The sequence below is a fragment of the Sinocyclocheilus anshuiensis genome, unplaced genomic scaffold, assembly GCF_001515605.1.
Source record: "Sinocyclocheilus anshuiensis isolate Anshui unplaced genomic scaffold, SAMN03320099.WGS_v1.1 scaffold152, whole genome shotgun sequence".
Taxonomy (NCBI): domain Eukaryota; kingdom Metazoa; phylum Chordata; class Actinopteri; order Cypriniformes; family Cyprinidae; genus Sinocyclocheilus; species Sinocyclocheilus anshuiensis.
The window spans coordinates 3,166,053-3,179,834 of record NW_015555781.1 but is presented as its reverse complement, the minus strand read 5'-3'; the positions used below and the strand labels follow the sequence as shown (position 1 = coordinate 3,179,834).

The following is a 13,782-nucleotide window of genomic DNA, read 5'->3' as shown; positions in this document are numbered from 1 at the left end:
AGATAGATAGATAGATAGATAGATAGATAGATAGATAGATAGATAGATAGATAGATAGATAGATAGATATATAAAAAAAAAAAACATTAATAAAAAATAACTGGAGTTTAGAAGCAAAGTTCGCACGTAACTGAAAAAAAAAAAGCCCGGTAACTGAGCCTAATAACTTAATCTGGCTTTATTTAAACATTCTAATTAAACGTTTTAATTGATATTACCGAGCTGAAAATGTAAGAAAATACTTCAAAGGTTTAAAAATCAACTTACCTTAGGTTTGGGGGGTTTTGTCGACTTTAGATAATGGGTTACAAGCAGATGATGGTCCGCACTAGCTGCGTGTGGAGGAGCTCAAAGTGAAGCTGTAAGGCTGGGCGCGCTCTTTTATACCACGGCAGATACCCGGCTCTAGCCATAAAAGGTAAACTTTCGGAGCTCTGCGCTCTGATTGGTCTAGCGTCACACACCCGGCTGTCGCGTGCACATTGCTACACTTGCTTCTTGCAACTTGAGAGTGAAAGAAGGGGAAGCTGGACTATTTGAAGAGCAAGGCCTAAGCGATTTTGATCAAAACTGCTGTTTTTATTTGCGAAGTTCAATACATTGTTTTCCGTATTTGCGTATTTTGTTGTGATAACGCCAATAAGGCTCTTTTCAGCCTTTCAAATAGTCTGTGCAAAGGTTACAAGTGCTAGTATTGGTCATAGTGGTGGACACCTTGATCCTGTGTTGTTTACAATCTAACACAGCAGCAGCTCTGTAGGTCATTTACCTCTGATTGTATTCGCAATAATGCCATAATACGTATCTGTGGTTATCTTCCAAGTACTTCTCGATGCAAAATAGGGGTATTTTTCATTGAAATTAAGATAAGTGACATGACTGTATACTGTAGGAGCTACTAGCTGGTCTGAGTTCATTAGGTAAATTAATGTTGTCAAAGAAAGTGTAGTGAAACTTGGAATGAATCTGGCTTGCATTCCTGTAATTGTAAGTTGCCTACGCAAAATTTACAGGAGTAATATTACTACATGCTTAGGTGTGTGCATGTTACGTGATGATGATGATAAAAGGAGTGATAGTAGTTGTTGATGGCTGTAAGCAGGCCTAACCCATGTTTATACAGTTGCAAGAGTATGTATATGAACCTTTGTATTTGCCATGGATTTCTGTCAACAAATCTTAAGTGTAGAGAAGCATAGTTGACATCAGACAATGCTTCTTGTAAATAGCAAATTCAAAATCTCATCTTGCTCATTGTTAATCAGTGTATTTTTGTTTATCTGTTGTCCTTTTTGACAAATTTATGCAGAAAACAAGAGGGTTCACATACTTTTTCCTGCAATTGTATTAGACATGACGTTTACTGTTAGCATTCAAGCCTAGGTCTTGATCATTGAAATGCCTTCTTGTAGATGTTTCAAGGCAAGTCTGGTTTCTCATTCAAAAATATATTACACATTATAGATATATCATCCATACAGACAAAATAACTTTGACATTAATTGTTGGGGAGATATATAATTATAATAAATCTTGAGAACATTTTTTCTTTGTGAAGTGAAGGCATTCATGGTCAACTTCATTACATACAAATATTTCTGGCATATTTTATATAGTTCCACAGTTTGAATAATATATAAGGCTGTGCTTGAACAGCAGTGATGTCTGGAAGCTACATGTGACTTTTTAATGTGTAACTTGGGAGTAATGCACATGGCCTTCAATGGCAGTTATAAACAAAAACAGCTGATTATGTCAAAATCTCTTGCTGATACCAAGGACAGGGATTTTGTGGCTTTTATTATGTTTTTTCTTTTGTCTTCAATACATTTACAACATTTAACAGGAAACATTTTTTGCATGTTGTGCACACGAGTTTCTCTGAAACTGAAGTTAAGTTATAGTTTAACAATGCACAACAAATATAACTACTTTTGTATTAAAATTTTAGATTCAGCAGTTAAACCACAGTTAAATATAAGATATTTATTGAGAAAATACTTATATAATCCCAAAAGTAAGAAGGTCTAAAAGCTTTTTATCTACAAGCAGGACATATACTCATCAATAATGTTTCTTCCTCCCACCCCCCAGCATTTTTTTCAAAAAATGCCAAATGTCCATTCCCCCTCATAAACACACAAGTTGCTGTAAGATAAGCAAATAGTAACTATGCACCAAACTGTGATTTAATGTGATGTGACACACATCTTGCAATTCAGTCAGTTTTTTACTTCGAACAACCATGCTTCTCTTTGTAACTTTTGTAGATTGGACTGGGGTCTTGTTACAGCAGATGTGCTTTTGTGAGTCCATAGTTCCCCTGAGGACCACCCTTCCCTGATAGCTGCCTGCCTTCCCCCACTTCAGAGTTCCCATTCATCTCTAAATAAGGTACCATCCTAATGATCCTCAGCTTTGCCCTATGACATAAGACATCCAGAGCAATACAATTTTGTTGTGGGCCGTCACCACGATAATGCCATTGTACTTCGGAGTGCTGAAGTTCTTATCTTGATTCTGATACCAAAGCTCTCCTAACACTTGCAATAAGATAAGAAACATAATTTTGAAGTTCTTCTCAAAGGACCACTTTCTGGGAGTGTGTTGTTTTTATGTTGCATTTAGAAGTTTGTTGTCTGGAATGAAACTCACTTCCCTCAGTTCAACAATACACTATTCCAATCACCAAACTAGCCTTTTCTTTTGTTCTTCCGTGCTTTTAAGTGTTGAACAGAAACACTCTTCATCTTGAAACAAGCATTGAAGCAGAGCAGAAGACCACCATTGGTCCCCCACAAATAGCAGAAGGACCACCGATTGATTTTAGATTAACTTGTACTTGGTTGCTTGATGGTGTGTAAAGCCAGATACTCAAGCTAGAAAGGAAGTCACATTTATACTACCAGCTGACCTCTTAGTCTAGAGATTGGGTTGTCCCCCCACTTTATGACCCAAATGGATTCATATGCACTCGTCCATCTCTTTTTATGCATGTAAACAAATTAGATACTTTTCTGACTCAAGTATTATGCAGTAATGTTTGATTTGAGATGCCAAACCACTCAAACCACTTGCAACAGGATTTGATACTGACCAAGAAGACAAACACTGTTCCTCATTTGTGTTCCTCAGCATAAGAGTTGTGACTGTGTCCTTTCTTACCATGCCAAAGCTTCACTTCCTCTTTGCTGTAATAATTGGTAGAGGACCACAGGTCCCATTTATGGCTGTCTGCATGTATACAGTTGTCAAACATATAGCTTTGCTGTTTGGGTTTGTCACCGTTCATCATATAGTGCAGGGATAGGTCATGAAAAAAATCAATTTCTGGTATTACGTACTCTCATGTCAACCCAACCCTGTATACCTTTATTTCTTTTGTGGAAGATATTTTTTAAAACTGTTTGTCTGTAAAATGAAAGTCATTAGGGTCAAAACAGCAATTCTTTGGTCAAAAACAGTTTTTTCCTCAGACGACAGAAAGTCATACAAGTTTGGGATTTCAAATTATTAGGTGAACTATCCTTTTAATGCTGCATTTGTTTTGGCACCTTCTTGTAATGTTTACGTGATGCACTATAAGAAAGTTCTACTCACTGACTGTAGTGAAGTGAAAATCGGATTCTTTTACTGTCTTGGATCTTTGAATATCATTCAGGAAAATAAACAAGACTTTATTTAAGTCATGTTGTTTATTTGAGCAGAGTTATTTTTTTCCCCTAATATCCAGATAACCTGAATATGTCTGTTTTTGCAAACTTTCATCATATTCCGGATTAGAAAATCATGATAATGCAGCCAAAGGCAAATCATGAGAAATGATTGATGACTGCTTGACGACTCAATTGGGTCTTCGTTCTTTTATCGCATATGCCACATGTGTTGTGTACAGTAAACAGAATTGATTAGTTCACCTGAGGCGTTTTGTTCATGAATGAAAGGAGGTTGCACATGTTTGGTCACACAAAAAACAACTAATCACTCTCGAGTCATATAAAAAATCGTTCATGAGATTGACACATCACCCCACTTTGACTACTGCTAACAGGGGCTATTAATGAGATGTAAAATGTTACTGATTCCCTGTTATATACATTACTTATATTTACTGAATTTCTCCAGAGATTGCATAAAATACATATTTACCATTTTAACATCTTTGCCATTATACTGGAATGTAGAATTAATGCATTTGGTTCCACTACTGTGTGGCCTGCAATTTTCCTCTCCAAATGCATTTGGGATTTATCCAGAGCTGAGATGGTACTACCATATCGGTCAGTTTTTAGCAATATCTGCTTTTCTACCAGGACCCTAGGCCTGCTAATCTACCCTCCCACCATCTGTCTGCTCATGAGAGGAGGGCTGAGCAGGGATTGGCCCTGGAATGAGTCAGACGTGCATGTCCACACTCCAGACTCAGTCAGCCTTTAAACCAACATGGGAGAGATTACCGTGCCAAGCAGCATCACCTAAGCCTGCTACAGGAAGTCGAGTAATGCTAGCAGGAAAGAGGGCCTGCACCATATTAGAATTTTACAAATCAGAGAGCAGTTTCATCATTCATGACCTTTGGTCAAACATACACTTAATTCAAGATTGAAATGATCCTTGCAGAATATTTGCTTATATCAGTTTCAGATCATCATTTCAGACCCTGAATAGCACATACAAAATGTCAATGTTAATGGCGTATACGTACCACTATTGCTCAGAGTGCTCCTTTTCAAAACCCTTCAGCCAATAACTTGTCCTCACAATTAGTTGTACGGAAATTAAATGATATTTCAAATTGGTGTTGCTGTGTTCTCTTGAATCCGGCAAGTAAAAAAAAAAAAACATTCTAGTAACCAAAAAAAATATCGTTGCACAATTTCAGCAAGTTCAGCTCATGAAAGCTCTAGTTTTGTTTTTTCCCAGAAGAAATTGCCAGGTTAGTGTCTGCAAGTCATAACAGTCGGGTTGACTACACCGGAACCTTTATCTAAATATTGTAATGAAAGCTTGCTGTCATTTCGTCATTATCCTATTCATCAGACCTTTTATTCTCAAGAGTTTCAAATTAATGTCTCTTGTGTATGAAATATCTGCCATTCCTGAGTTATGTCTATGTGAAACTGATGAGGTGTGGCACTCTCAACATCTTTGGCTAGACTGACAGAGTTGTAATACGGCCCAGCTCTAGCATTAATATTGGCAGAGATCTATGTTTGGGTCATCTGTGCACAAAACATACACTCAATCTTCCCACCTTTAATACCACTGCCAATCTAACCAATAGCTGAGCACTGACCTAATTAACTACTAAACAATTATGTCATTTACACAGATTTTTCTTTACTTTGAGTTTCAACAGATTCAAATCTGACCCAGGCAAGTAAATATGCTCATTGAAATATAGCTTCTTCCTTAAAGATTCAAATTACACAGTGTGAAAACCAAAGGCCATTGTTAGTTGCCAAATAAGGGAATGATCTACGCATGTCTTACAGGAAGTGAATTTTTAAGGGATGTCATTTCATCTGCAAGTTTGCACAGGAAATCACATTCAAATATTCTGGTGTGGGAGAGAGCCTAGCCAACTCAGGAATGTACAGCTGGGTAGTACATACTTAGTGTTTTCCATCATGCCGTGCAATGCACGCCTCACTCTCAGTGATGTGTAAAAGACAACATTACAGCACACAAACAGGTTTTTTTAGTTTGTAAACAGCTGCCCACCTCATCTGAGAAATTTATTACTTTTAGCAGAATTGGTCAAGAGCTTATAAAAACCATGTTTATTGTCAAACTGTATCGTCAGATTTTTTATTAATATAATTCCCTCTACAAGAAGGCATTTTATCTATTTGTTCAGTTGTATTATATGTACATCTCATTTCATCAGTCACTAATGTAAAGCTGAAAAAAGAATCATTTTGTGACTTAGCTTAACATAACATTGTGTTTAAAAAATGAAAAATTGAAAGGAAATCTCTATGACTTCTGTTTGTAACCTTTTGCCACAGTCCTTGCAAGTCTTTTGCCCTTTTTTCAGTGACTTGAGATGCCCTGACTGTGCATTGCGAAATAAATAAACAAGTCCTTTCTTGTAGAGCAATTTGACACCCTATTGGCTCAGGTGTGGCACAAAGCTCAGAATAATACCCAACGGAAAGAATTGCTTTTGTAAATGTGTAAAATTATACATTTTATGTACATTTAACAGTGTAATATAATATCATTTACATTTACTTTTTTGTAAAAGTTAAATATTTCCATACATATATAGGCCTGTCAAACTATGTATGACATCTGAGCATGATAGAAACCCTTGACATCACCAGATATGTGAAGAATTTACATGCAGAGAGATAAGATACAATATAACAAGAAATTCTGCTTGACTTGTGCTGCATATTCTTCTAACTTTGTCTGCAAAAGGATTCTTCATATTTATTTCCTCAAAGGCTTTTACTGTAGACGGTTTGTGCACTTTGGCTGTGTTAGGCCTCGCCCTCTGGTCGATGTAACAGTAACCGCCATAAAAGGAAATCTTTAAGTGTGTCACATGGTAACAATGTCAAGAATTCAAGGCCCTTGTCACATAGGACTTTCTCCTGGAAATCAGATTGAAACTTCTTGGCCTAATGAATGAAGCAGCTCTTGGTCAGAGATGCTGGGGGGTTTTAATTAAACAAAGAAGATTTTTACTTCTGGTTTGCTGCAGTTTCAAACTGCACAATGTGAGTCTCTTTCCTTCACACATGCTTGCATATTCAAGTATTTTATGTCAGTTCAACCTTCACAATATACAGAAACGTTTTAGGTTACAGTTGGATTTCTGTTATGTTTATTTGAGTTATGTTATGTTTATTTGAGTTAAAGCAACAGTGTTCCTCATTCATTTCTTTAGTGAAAAAAATTAAGGTTTACCTCCAATCTGCCTCACTATGAGTAAGAAGGAAGTGGTTTTAAATAATGACAGCGAGGTCATATCCATATATAGTCAGCCTTGGCAAGGCAACGATGACTGATGATGTCTCAACTTTAGATTGATTTCATCTCTCTGTGTTTTGCTATGTCTATCAACATCATTCACTCACATTGAACTTTCACACACTTAACGCTTGACACAATCCAGTAAGCCCAGATAGACTATCAACAGTCTCTTGTTCTTTTTCAACATCTCTCTCACTTTTGCTCTTAATCTACCACTCCCAAACACGCACACGTTCTCATACTCTCATGCTCAGCCCCTCCTTGCAGTGTTTAAAACAGCAAACAATTACTAGTACGAGAGCTGTTGGGTGGGGCTTAGTTTTATCTCCAACTTCTCAGCCTCCATATATGGAGAGGACTAGCAGGTAGTGATTGCCAAACTTAGTCATCAAAGCATGCATCTCATTCATTGCACACTCAGCTTGTGTTTCGCTTGGGCTCTGAAGACGTGCGACTCTTGCCTTGTAAGCACTGACTTCTTTCTGATTTCCATTTTTCTCCACAAATTCCATGACATAATATGCTAATGGATATTCAGCGGCTGAGATCTTTAAAGGAGTTTGGGGTCAGTTCCTTCAGCTGGATTTGCAAGGGGAAATGGCATTGTGCTGTAGCAGAACCATATATCTTCGGAATTGACTTGTGGATGTGGCCACAGCAGCTTTTCCTTTGGTTTATGAGGTGGTAAATTCCTCTCGGCAGATTGTTATATGTTGATTATTGACTGATCCTGTGTCATGTTTAAGATTGAGGGACACAAAAGATTTACCCTCTCCCTTTGACTAAGAAAACAAAAGCAAGTGACCACATTTGTCAATAAAGATCCAGTCTGAATTATGCTTAGATCTCAGTATGTTCATTGTCCAGTGCCACAACTGTTCTTTAGAGAGGAAAATTATACACTGTGCCCATGACTCGACTCAAAAGTTTTGTTAGGGTGGGTATGGTTGAGCCCATATGTGTGGTAATCATCAACTTGACATTGTGGGATGAAACAGTGGTTTTCGGGTGAGTGCTTGCCCATGTCAAAGCCTGCTTTCATGGAGGCACAGCAAGACGTTCTCTGAGCACCACTAGAATTACTTGCAGCACTTATGTAACTAAATCTTACTGGCTCATGGAAAGCTGACCCTGATGACCCTGTAATTAAGAGTTAAGCCCTTGTATCAGTCAACAGCCACTCAAATGTGCATTAACTATTCAATGTAACTATTCAAAGTGTACCGAATTTAGAAACATCTTGGGAAATGTATATTTAAACTTTGTATTTTAAGTGTTTTATTTGTAAAAAAATCACACGTAGCTGGCCAAAAGAACATAAGAAGAACACATTCATGGATCCAAAAATAAGATCTCTTTTTTGAAGCCCCCCAAAGGTGACTAAACTGTGTTTAAAAACAGACTGAAAGTGAGGACTATAGTTCATAACATCCCTCAGTGCAGGCATTCCCAACATACAGAATGTAGGTCAGGAATAACATCCCCCTTTCCTCATGTTACATAATGCACGTTTTGCACAGCTGGAAGACCCAGGCCTGTTAACCATGTAATGAGGCAGCAAAGTGAATATAAAGGCTGCTGATATTTAGAAAGCTTTAAAATTCACTTGCAATTCAGGAATCGTGCATTCAAGTGAGGACTTAGCATTTTAAGCCTACTTATTTGATTCACGTCATTCAGGATTTAATGCTATTAATTATTCACATTCAGACTTTGTTAAAGCTGAATCTTGCATATTGTGACCTACTTTTTGACTGTAACGCAACCAGTTTTTTTACACGCCTTCTCTGTTAAGCATGGGATCTTTCCTCTTTCCACTGCATGAACAATTAGAAAAGGGGGTGGCAAGCCTGTTTTTAGGGGCTCTCCTGTTTTATGGGGTATTGAAATTGAGATGCTTAGTATTCTGGCTGGCCCTTTGCCTAGCCTCACTCTTTTAGCTCCGCCTCTGCACTGGGAATCCTCTCCACCCTGATCCCCTCTCTTTCAGCAGCATTTCATTCTCTCACTCCCTCCCGAAAAACACAGCCAAGCCAACTGCCACAGGCAACAGAGGGTCAGTCAGAGGCCTTTAAGGGTACCGTGGCTGCAGCAATAATCTTGCTAAGCTATGCAAAAAGAGTGTTTTTTCCTACAGGCCAAGTCTGGGAGGGTCTGTTCATACAGTGTGCCCATCCCACCACTACTCTTCATGTCTGTCTGACTGACTGGCTGATACTCTGTTACTGGATGAGGGCTGATGTCATTTCACTTGCTTTTGAGTCTATTTATTTCTGCCTGTTAGAAAGGAAAAAGAGTATTCTGGAAAACCATTGTCATGTAAAGTCTGGGCTGAGGTGATGAATGTTTAAATGGAATATTCATTTGCAAGGTCAAGTATAGTCAGAGTTTTCTTGTTGAATATTGATGAAACAACATCATTTATTTACAAAGAATGGTTCAATAAGTTTGGTTAGATTACAAATCATGTAAATGCAGTGGCAGTCTGGATCTAATGGTCCTGAAACAGAAGTGGGACAGGACTATATAGTTATATAATTTAGATATAGGCACTATTGTGATGGGGCAAAATTTGTCACAATAAGCGTATACTTTCAGCATTTTTTGAATAATATTCATGTACATTTTAAGCAACCACTAACACAAATGGTGTACTCATTTTAATTTATTTTTTATGTTTGTCTCTAGAAGTTTATAAAAGAAGTTCTGTACATTTCACTTACATTTTGATGTACATTGATTTTATAGGTGTATTTCACATATGAATCTCCATTATGATTGCTGCAGTCTATTCCCTCGTAGTAACAGAAAACACTTCCTCCTTCTGTACCAATCTAACTGTGTTTTGGTGGCATTTTTGACCATAGTGGTTTTCACTCCTTTTAGCCCCTTCAAAAGGGTGGCCATTTACCCCAAATATTATCACTTATCTGACAGTTACAGAAAAACTGTAGATTTAATCACTTTGGGAAAAAAAAACAGAATCAAATAATTTTTTCTCTGAATGTCTATGATACTTTCAGGGACTCCCATAATTTTAAAAATGATTGCATGTTAGATTAAATTAATTCTAAACCTTTTGTTATTGCACACACTGGCCTCATGGATCAGGACTACTGGTGCATTCAAGTCCTCCTATGAAGTTCGTATTTTATAAGTTGGGAAATTGCAATTACGATGTCAGGTGCAGATTACTTTGGTCAGAGCTAGATGGCAATGTACATTTTATACAAAAAAAATACAACAAGGTCTTTACACTACAAAATTATGAATAAATGTGTGCATCTGGTGTGTTTTTGCTTTTTTATGTTTTTAGTACATTGTCTAAAGATGCTGTAAACTGAATTGTTATATATGGTATTGTAATAGCACGTTGTTCAATAGATGTTGTACATGAAACTAGTTTTATTGTAAATAAAAAAAATAGTAATTTCAGACATTTCAACAAATTTACCATCAACTACAGATGCTGCATCCTTTGTGTCCACCTTCTTATCTCAATGATATGCCCTCATCTCGGAAACTCAGGTCTCAAATAAAATCCTAAATTTCCCACTCATAATTGTGTCATTGTGGTGTGTCATGTGTGTTCAACTCATAAATATGATCTTTCTGACATGACTTCAACGCACTATTATTTTGCAGTTGTTTTTTCATAGCTGGGGGGTTTTGTTGCTGTTTAGTGTTTTGGAAGAAAAAATGGTCTTCTGATTGTGAGTAAAGCAGTTTACCATGCCAGTATAACTTGAATTGAATGTGAATCTGAGTGGGCTTTCAGTCTAAATACAAATCTAAAAATGGCATCAAATGTCATAATTTGTAACTGTTATAGAATGTGTTTGGTAGCAGGCTTGTTGATAAACAAAGAAAATTCAACACATTCTTACAGAAAGAGAGAGATGATGAAGGAAACAGGGTAAACTGAATACAAAGGAATAAAAAGGGGAGTCCAGAGCTTGCTCCAGGTCTGTGTGACAGCTATGCCCTAAAATGGAAATCCAGTCTGTGGGCATGATGGGCGGGGCACCAAATAAAGAGAGAGTCTTAAACCTAAGCAAATAATAATTTTACCTACAGCCAATTGTGATGATGGTCAACAGTCACTTTTAAAAATGTTTGGGAGCCTTATAGGACACTGAGAAAATCTCCTCAGCCTCTTGATTTCATCAGTCTAATCTGAAACTAAAGAAAATGTTTACTTTTTCATTTCAAATGCTTGCACAATTGCACAGTTAAATGTATGAAATAGAAACCATTTTTTTACTTTCAAGTATGCTTTTAGTACTTTGACACAGTGTACTCATACTTTCATTTAAGTATCATTTCTCAGCATTTTTTTAATTCCTGACAAGGTATCATAACATGTGAAATCCTAGTAATAACTGTCAGTGAAGCATAATAGTAAAATACTTTTTCTCACTTTAGAAGAACGCTGCAGTCAACTCTGGCACTAGCACTTCTCCACAGATAGGTGGCAGAATGTTTTACTTCAGAGCATTTATTCCATGATTCATCCCAAAATGACTGTTGCTCCAATCACACACACTCACATTTGACCTATATTTCGTAAACCATCAGTTTGTATGGTAGGAGACTGGCTGTGCTCATGTTTTTTAGCACTCAGGTCTTCCCTTCAACCAAATGTTGTTTCTCTGATGGGATGTGATGAGAACACAAATGGATTTGAGCCAGGTAGATGTGCGCCATGGCAAACAGATTGCTGTTTGACTAATGAATGAGAGAATGTGTGTTTTTGGGAGCTGGACAGATGGGCAGTGGTGAGGCAGGATCACAGATCACAAAGACTTGGCTCAGCATGAGATGAGAGGGTGGTGCCTGCAGGCCCCTTTGCTCCACCAGCTTCAACCTACAGGCCTACATCTGGCCTCTGGTCACCCCACTGCTTTCTGATACATGTGGAAAGCATGGATGGGCTGCACAAAGACATTGTGGGCTGGTTAATAGTACACTTTCAAAAATAAAGGTTCCAAAAAGGGGCTTTTGGAGCAATGCCATAGAAGATCTATTTTGGGCAATGGAAAGTTTCCATGGAATTTAAAGGTTCTTTATGGAACCATCAATACCAATAAATAACCTTTATTTTGAAGAGTGTGTTATAGAGAAAGGAATTTTGGAACAGTTCCACAGTAAATCTCTAAAATGAGACAATGGACATGAACCTTACAGATTATATTCTGACATCAGTAGTGTATGTGTGTGTTGGACCATCTGTGCCAGATGTTAATAAAACATCACTCTGAACAGATGGTATGTGTCTGTCCCCACATATAAAGGATATGACACTTGATAAGAGAATCTGACTGGCATCAGTTTCAATGATAATATAATTCAATTCATGTGAATTAAAACATCACAATGTTGAGAAGACACCTTCAATAATTGAGGCACTTTTTTTTAAATACCATCTCCATGGAATCTCCTCTAGAGGTACTATAATCTGGTTCTTAAATATTGTTTAATTTAATTTCTCAAACCTGGCCCAATATGTGTGGAGAAAGAGAGCAAACAGCTGGTTGTGAATGGTGTAAAGAATCTGCCCCACATGAGAGCAGAAGCTCTTTGTTGGACCAGAGCATATCATTAGCATATAAAATACCTTATTTACCCTGTGGAGAAAGAGAGCTGAGTGAAGACAGAGGGGGAGGGAATCCAGCGGAAATCTTCAGATGAGCACATGATATGAAAGCTTTTCAGTCACACCTCAAATAGTAGATATGTCATTCAAAGACCTAAGTCACAGCATGAGAGACAGGCGATTCTATAGGGCTTGATATTACAGAATTAACATGCAGTAATAACTTATTTAAATGATGGTATGCAAAACAATATTTTAGTATGATTATCCAAAAATAGTTTCAAAAGGCTTTATAAGGCTTTTCTATAGGGCTTGATATTACAGAATTAACATGCAGCAATAACTTATTTAAATTATGGTATGCAAAACAATATTTTAGTATGATTATCCAAAAATAGTTTCAAAAGGTTTTATATATGTATTTACAGCTTTTCCAGGAAGTGACACATTTTAAACATGAATATGAATGGCATTACATTAGATAACATATCACATCAAATGGCATCTGAAATAAATGATTCTAGACCTTTCCTCAGAACTAACTTGTTTTTTTTGTTTGTTTACAAAACGACTTTTAATCAACTTGTTAGTGACGGTTTAGTACATGTATAAAGCCATTTCCCCTTAAGTTCACACAGATAGCAGAATAACCATAGATGGATAGATTATCACATTAATCATGGACATTTGAAAACCAGGACGTTTTCAAATTCTTTTGTCTTATCTTTGATTAACAAATCAATTGTTTATTTGTTTGATATCTAAAAAACATGAATTGTGGAATGTTTTGCTTGAAAACTGTGCTTGTGCTTGTGCTTGGTTCACTTGGTTTGATATTTTGATATTACATTTTTACATTTCTTACATTACTTCTTGGGTCAGACGTGTGGCCTGAGATGGTCCTCACTGCAGAACACAAGATCCAGGGGGCGAGGTTGGATCCAGATCCAACTCCTCCCACCTTACATATACCTAAACCTTCCCGTCTCCACCCCTAAACCTACCCATCTCCACCCCCTAGATGTGGATCCAACCCTGCCCCCTGGATCTTTGTTCTGCAGTGAGGAGCTACTGGGGTGGCCTGGCAGTAGTTATTATAAGTGATGCAGTTGCACTAAAGTGTCAGTAGATGGCGCAGCAGAGCCCCAAACTGCCACAAAATCCACGTAATGCTGCACCCAAAGAGAAGCCATGTCAGTGTG

At 37.4% G+C, this 13,782-nt stretch overlaps 1 protein-coding gene and 1 long non-coding RNA gene across 2 annotated transcripts in view; one reads left to right on the top strand and one right to left on the bottom strand.

The window, feature by feature from the left end:
- Positions 1-370, bottom strand: part of LOC107674630 (actin, cytoplasmic 1) — a 4,777-nt gene extending 4,407 nt beyond the window's left edge. The window contains exon 1 of the mRNA XM_016468658.1: positions 268-370. The gene's annotated coding sequence lies outside the window, so the exon portion shown is untranslated. The remainder of the gene's footprint in view (positions 1-267) is intronic.
- The window catches only part of LOC107674631 (uncharacterized), an 18,094-nt gene extending 4,591 nt beyond the window's left edge, over positions 1-13,503 (top strand). The window contains exons 2-3 of the long non-coding RNA XR_001632518.1: positions 115-118; positions 13,493-13,503. This is a non-coding gene — a long non-coding RNA (uncharacterized LOC107674631). The remainder of the gene's footprint in view (positions 1-114; positions 119-13,492) is intronic.
- The last annotated feature ends 279 nt before the right edge of the window (positions 13,504-13,782 follow it).